Below are 6,000 nucleotides of genomic sequence, written 5' to 3'. Positions count from 1 at the left end.
CCATGCACACAAGGAAATCAAGAAACCTCTGGAGATCTGGAATTATCATAGGGTAATTCCTATCCTCTTAGGATAGGATATATCCTAACAGAACTTATCCTACTGTTACTGATCACTTTGTAATTATCCTTTTATCTATACAACTCTCCCAAGACCTATAGATTTCATCTCTAATGTAAACTTCTCTCCTATAAATACCAAACGTTTGATGGTGTTGCAAATCCATCGACAATATTCTTACTTCCATTATTTTCTTGTGTTCTCAGATATTCTATTTTCTTAATCGCATACATGGATCCTCTCGGCATCCAGAGCCATAGTAATCGTTGCTCGTGCCATAGTACCCAAACTTGCTATAGTGGAGGTCCGGGGCACAACCGTAGTACTGACCCACAACTGATTCTGGCAAAAGTCCGGCTAGAAGTGCAGCCACAAGGACAGTGAGGGTTGTGGTTTTGGTAGTGGCCATAGTCGGAGAATGAACAATAGGGAGAAGAGTTGAGGTTTTTAGTGGTGCAACTCTACCAGGCAAGTGCAGCATTTATAATAATGTAAATATGCGTTGGGTCAGTGTATATAGTAGAAAACAAAAATAATATCTCTCATTTGGATATTTGGCTTGACAAAAGGAAACTCCATATACATATGAGCGTAGAAGACATGGTAAGGTAGTCTTCATTTCGGCAGCAAATAAGATCGATAAAAAAAGTTGAGGAAAGTTCAAAGAATTTTTTGTCTGATTTCATGTCAAACCAAACACACTCTAAAGTCATCCAATTAAATGGTTCAGCAAGCAATTAATTGCTCCTGATGCAATCGTTTCTGGTCACGTACCAATATTTTTTTTGTGATGTCCCAAAAAAGTCCCAGGTGGCCTGTGACTCAGAGGATGATGGAGCTCCGTGGTGGTGAACTGCCTGGTGATGAGCTACTTGGTGGCGAGCTCCCTGGTGGTGAGCTACTTGGTGACGAGCTCACTAGTGGAGAGCTACCTGGTGATGAGATCCCTGGTGGTGACCTACTTGGTGATGAACTCCCTGGTGGTGAGCTACCTGGTGATGAGCTCCCTGGTGATGAGCTCCCTAGTGGTGAGCTACCTAGTGACAAGCTCCTTGGTAGTGAGCAACATGGTGACGAGCTCCCTGGTGGAGAGCTACCTGGTGACGAGCTCCGTGGTGGTGAGTTACCTAGTGACGAGCTCCCTGGTAGTGAGCCACCTTGATGAGCTGCAGGGTGCGCTGCCTTGGTGGCGAGCCTCCTAGTGTAGTGCAACCCGATTGCCCTCTGCATGAGATGATCTGCTCCTCTTTGCAGACGGCGGGAGTTGAAGGTCCCATCCTCCCTACGAGAGATGATCTGCTCATCTTTGTGGACGGCGAGAACTGAGGGACCTGCGAGAACTGAATCAGAGGACCCGGGGGTGTTTACCCAGCGGGGCCACTCTGATGGCTAAGTTAGCACTCTGATAGAAGAGCTTGAATATGATATTAGAGAAATGAGAGAGCTAGAGAGCAGGGGTTACCTCCATTTTTCATCCCCCATCCTCCCCGGGGGGTGAGGTCTTTATATATTGGTGATCTGATATTTAACTACCTCTGGTTCTCTGTCGTAGCCATTATTTGCCTGGGCTGAGCTGGTGGGCGTAGGTAACCATTGCAGGGTACGGTCTTGTCAGGCAGTAAGCAGCCACCAGAGCTGGCAGGTATGGTGTCGTTAGGCAAGAGGCATGGGTACAGTCTTCTGGTATGGCTATCAGACAGAATGCTTCTCGTGAGGCCCCGGACGAGCTCCTAGGTGATGAGCTCCGAGCTACCTGGTGGCGAGCTCCTTGGTGATGAGCTCCGAGCTGCCTGGTGGTGAGCTCCTTGGTGATGAGCTCCGAGCTACCTGGTGGCAAGCTCCTTGGTGTTGAGCTCCGGGCTACCTAGTGGTGAGCTCCTTGGAGAGCTGCCTAGCTCCTTGGTGGCGAGCTCCTTGGAGAGCTGCCTAGCTCCTTGGTGGCGAGCTCCTTGGAGAGCTACCTAGCTCCTTGGCGAGCTCCTTGGTGAGCTACCAAGCTCCTTGGAGAGTCGTCAAGCTCCTAGGTGGCAAGCTCCTTGGAGAGCTACTAAGCTCCTTGCTGGTGAGCTCCTTGGCAAGCTACCGAGCTCCTTGGTGGTGAGCTCCTTGGAGAGCTGCCTAGCTCCTTGGTGGTGAGCTCCTTAGTGAGCTGTGGAGCTACCCCTTGCTAGCTCGAGATATCTAGTTGTCAAGAGGCTACACTAAGTTGGCATGAGGCGACAGGTGTCATAATTTCACTGGAGGGCCAAATCCGCCCTCATCATTTGCCCCCCACTCCCAAGCTGAGAGTAACTCAGCGAAGGGAGTAGATTTCTCCTTTTGGCCCGTAAGTCAATGAGCTAGTAAGTGTTGATCCAATTTCTTAGGCTCTAGGAGTTGCCTATAAGGTGAGGAGGTCTCCGCCAGTTCAATACTATAGCCCTTAGGCTCTAGGGGCAACTTATAGTCCACTTTTGCTAATTTTGCCCATGCTAAAGAAGCGACTGGGTCTTAAGCTGTAATGTGGCCCGTGGGCTTTGGGAAAGACTCGTAGTCCACTCTTCTTGACTTTGCCCATGCCGAAGAGGCGACTGGGTCTTAAGTAGTTGTGTTACCCATGCCATAGAGGCGATTGGGTTTTTCAGCAGCAATGTTGCCCATAGGCTTTGGGAGCAACTTGTAGTCCACTCTTCTTGACTTTGCCCATGCCAAAGAGGTGACTAGAATTATGTGGTGTCAGGCTGACCAGGTGCCAACCTACCTGTGAGGTGTCGAGCTGACCAAGTGTCGAGCTACCTGTGAGGCACCGAGCTGACCAAGTGTCGAGCTACCTGTGAGGTATCGGGCTGACCGGGTGCTGAGCTGCCTGTGAGGTGCCGAGCTGACCAGGTGTCGAGCTACCTATAAGGCACCGAGCTGACCAGGTGCCGAGCTACCTGTGAGGTGTCGAACTGACCAGGTGCCGAGCTACCTGTGGGCTAACCAGGTGCCAAGCTAACCAGGTGAGTGCCTTAGAGCTATGATTGCGCTGCATCAGCCTCATAATGTCGATCACCTACTCCTACAAGAAGCTACTAGGAGCTCGACCTTCGGGGGTAGCACTACACACTTTAGGTTGCCAACTCACACGGGAGCCTTGAAGGCTCGACCAGCAAGGGCGCCCATGCAGTCTGTTGGCTGCCAACTCCCGCGAAAGCCACGAAGAGCTCATCTTTGTAGGGAGGACCTCACGAAGAGGACTGGCGAGGTTTTATCTAAATTGAAAGTAAAGTTGGTAGAGCTACTTAGCATGTTAGCTCCCTGTATAGTCTTTGAGTTCATACAAAATGGAAACTATAAAGCGAGAGCTTCCGTTTCTAAAAATTGAGGACATAGCTTTTTGCGAGGAGAGGACTTAGCTTTTTGTAGGATGAGAACTTAGCCTTTCTAGGATGAGAACTTAGCCTTTGTAGGATGAGAACATAGCATTTGTAGGATGAGAACTTAGCTTTTTGTCGCGTGTTCCCACAGATGGTGCCAATTGATGCGACCGTTTCTAGTCACATACCATTTTTTTTGTGATGTACCAATTTTTGGGCTAAGTACCTTGTCATTTGACCTACTCCCAGGTGGCCTGTGACTCAAAGGATGATGGAGCTCCTTGGTGGCGAACTGCCTGGTGATGAGCTACTTGGTGGCGAGCTCCCTGGTGGTGAGCTCACTGGTGGAGAACTACCTGGTGACGAGCTCCCTGGTGGTGAGCTACTTGGTGACGAGCTCCCTGGTGGTGAGCTATCTGGTGACGAGCTCCCTGGTGATGAGCTCCCTAGTGGTGAGCTACCTGGTGAAGAGCTCCCTAATAGTGAGCTACCTAGTGACGAGCTCCCTGGTGGTGAGCTACCTGGTGACAAGCTCCCTAGTAGTGAGCCACCTTGATGAGCTGCAGGGTGCGTTGCCTTGTTGGCGAGCCTCCTAGTGTTGTGCAACCCGACTGCCCTCTGCATGAGAGGATCTGCTCCTCTTCGCAGACGGTAGGAGCTGAAGGTCCCACCCTCCCTACGAGAGATGATCTGCTCATCTTTGTGGACGGCGGGAACTGAGGGACCTGTGAGAACTGAATTAGAGGACCCAGGGGTGTTTACCCGGCGGGGCCACTCTGATGGCTAAGTTAGCACTCTGATAGTAGAGAGCTTGAAGATGATATTAGAGAAATGAGAGAACTAGAGAGCAGGGGTTACCTCCATTTTTCATCCCCCATCCTCCCTAGGGGGGTGAGGTCCTTATATATTGTTGATCTAACATTTAACCGCCTTTGATTCTCTACTCCAGCTGTTATTTGCCAGGGCTGAGCTGGTGGGCGTAGGTAACCATTGCAGGGTATGGTCTTGTCAGGCAATAAGCAGCCGCCAGAGCTGCCAGGTACGGTGCCGTCAGGCAAGAGGCATGGGTACAATCTTTCTGGTACGACTATAAGAAAGAATGCTTCTCGTGAGGCCCCGGACGAGCTCCTTGGTGATGAGCTCCGAGCTACCTAGTGGCGAGCTCCTTGGTGATGAGCTCTGAGCTACCTGGTGGCGAGCTCCTTGGTGATGAGCTCCGAGCCACCTGGTGGCGAGCTCCCTGGTGCTGAGCTCCGGGCTGCCTAGTGCTGAGCTCCTTGGAGAGCTGCCTAGCTCCTTGGTGGCGAGCTCCTTGGAGAGCTGCCTAGCTCCTTGGTGGTGAGCTCATTGGTGAGCTACCGAGCTCCTTGGGGAGCTGCCTAGCTCCTTAGTGGCGAGCTCCTTGGTGATCTACCGAGCTCCTTGGGGAACTGCCTAGCTCCTTAGTGGCGATCTCCTTGGTGAGCTACTTGGTGAGCTGCCGAGCTCCTTGGAGAGTTTTCGATCTCCTTGGTGGCGAGCTCCTTGGAGAGCTACTGAGCTCCTTGGTGGCGAGCTCCTTGGTGAGTTGCCGAGCTCCTTGGTGGCGAGCTCCTTGGCAGGTTCCTTGGAGAGTTGCCTAGCTCCTTGGTTGCGAGCTCCTTGGTGAGCTTTCGAGCTGCCCCTAAGTGGCGAGCTACCTATGCTGAGTCGCCCCTAGATAGCTCAAGCTATCTAGTTGTCAAGAGGCTGCACTTAGTAGGCATGAGGTGACAGGTGTCATAATTTCACTGGAGGGCCAAATCCGCCCTCATCAGCTCCCAAGATCGAACGGTTGTATTTCCCACAAAAATTAAATATTGAAGACTTCTCAACTGACCAAGGGAAAAACAGATGCAATTGTGATTCCATTATACTTCTGGTTCATCATGAGGAAAGATGGAGGCTAATAGTAGTCTTTCTTCTGTGCTCATAGGGATTAGGGACACTCTTCTCTCATTTCACATATGGTTAATTATTTTTGGAATTAAATTATCAAAAATATAAGCAAAAGAGAATCGGCGTCTTAATTTTTTTAATAAAATTCTTAAAAACTCTCTATCTCTCCTAAATCATTCTTAAAAAACTCTCTCACTCTCAACAATAATTGCAAGGAAATTGAAAATGTTGTCATTTTTTGTGGGACAAACCAAGGTTTTAAATTATCAAACCAATTCTTAACTCTTATATACACTCATCTCCTTTTCCTCTCTCAATTCGATGAACAAAACAAGAAAAATAAATACACTCTTACACCATAAGGACTTTCTTTCTCTTAGCCTCCTCTCTCTCTCTCTCTCTCTCTCTCTCTACCAAGAAAATGTGCAAATTTCTTTCTCTTTTAATTTAAACCATATGTAAAAAAACCTTAAAACCTTTAATTTAAACCCACCTTAACCTAAATTAAGGACCATACCCAATGTTAGATTATAGCCTAATAATCTGACAGTTGAAAAATAAAACACAATTCCACAAAGTGGAGCTTGAGAAACAAACATGAGATCTAATGTTGAGCTCAAAAAGTTGGAAACTGAATAGAATGTAGAGCCACAATGTCAAAGGTTTATAATTGTATGTTTCTCTG

This window comes from Nelumbo lutea, chromosome 1 (genome assembly GCF_056320005.1).
Source record: "Nelumbo lutea isolate HS-2025 chromosome 1, American lotus-T2T, whole genome shotgun sequence".
NCBI lineage: Eukaryota > Viridiplantae > Streptophyta > Magnoliopsida > Proteales > Nelumbonaceae > Nelumbo > Nelumbo lutea.
Note: the sequence above shows the minus strand (reverse complement) of the source record.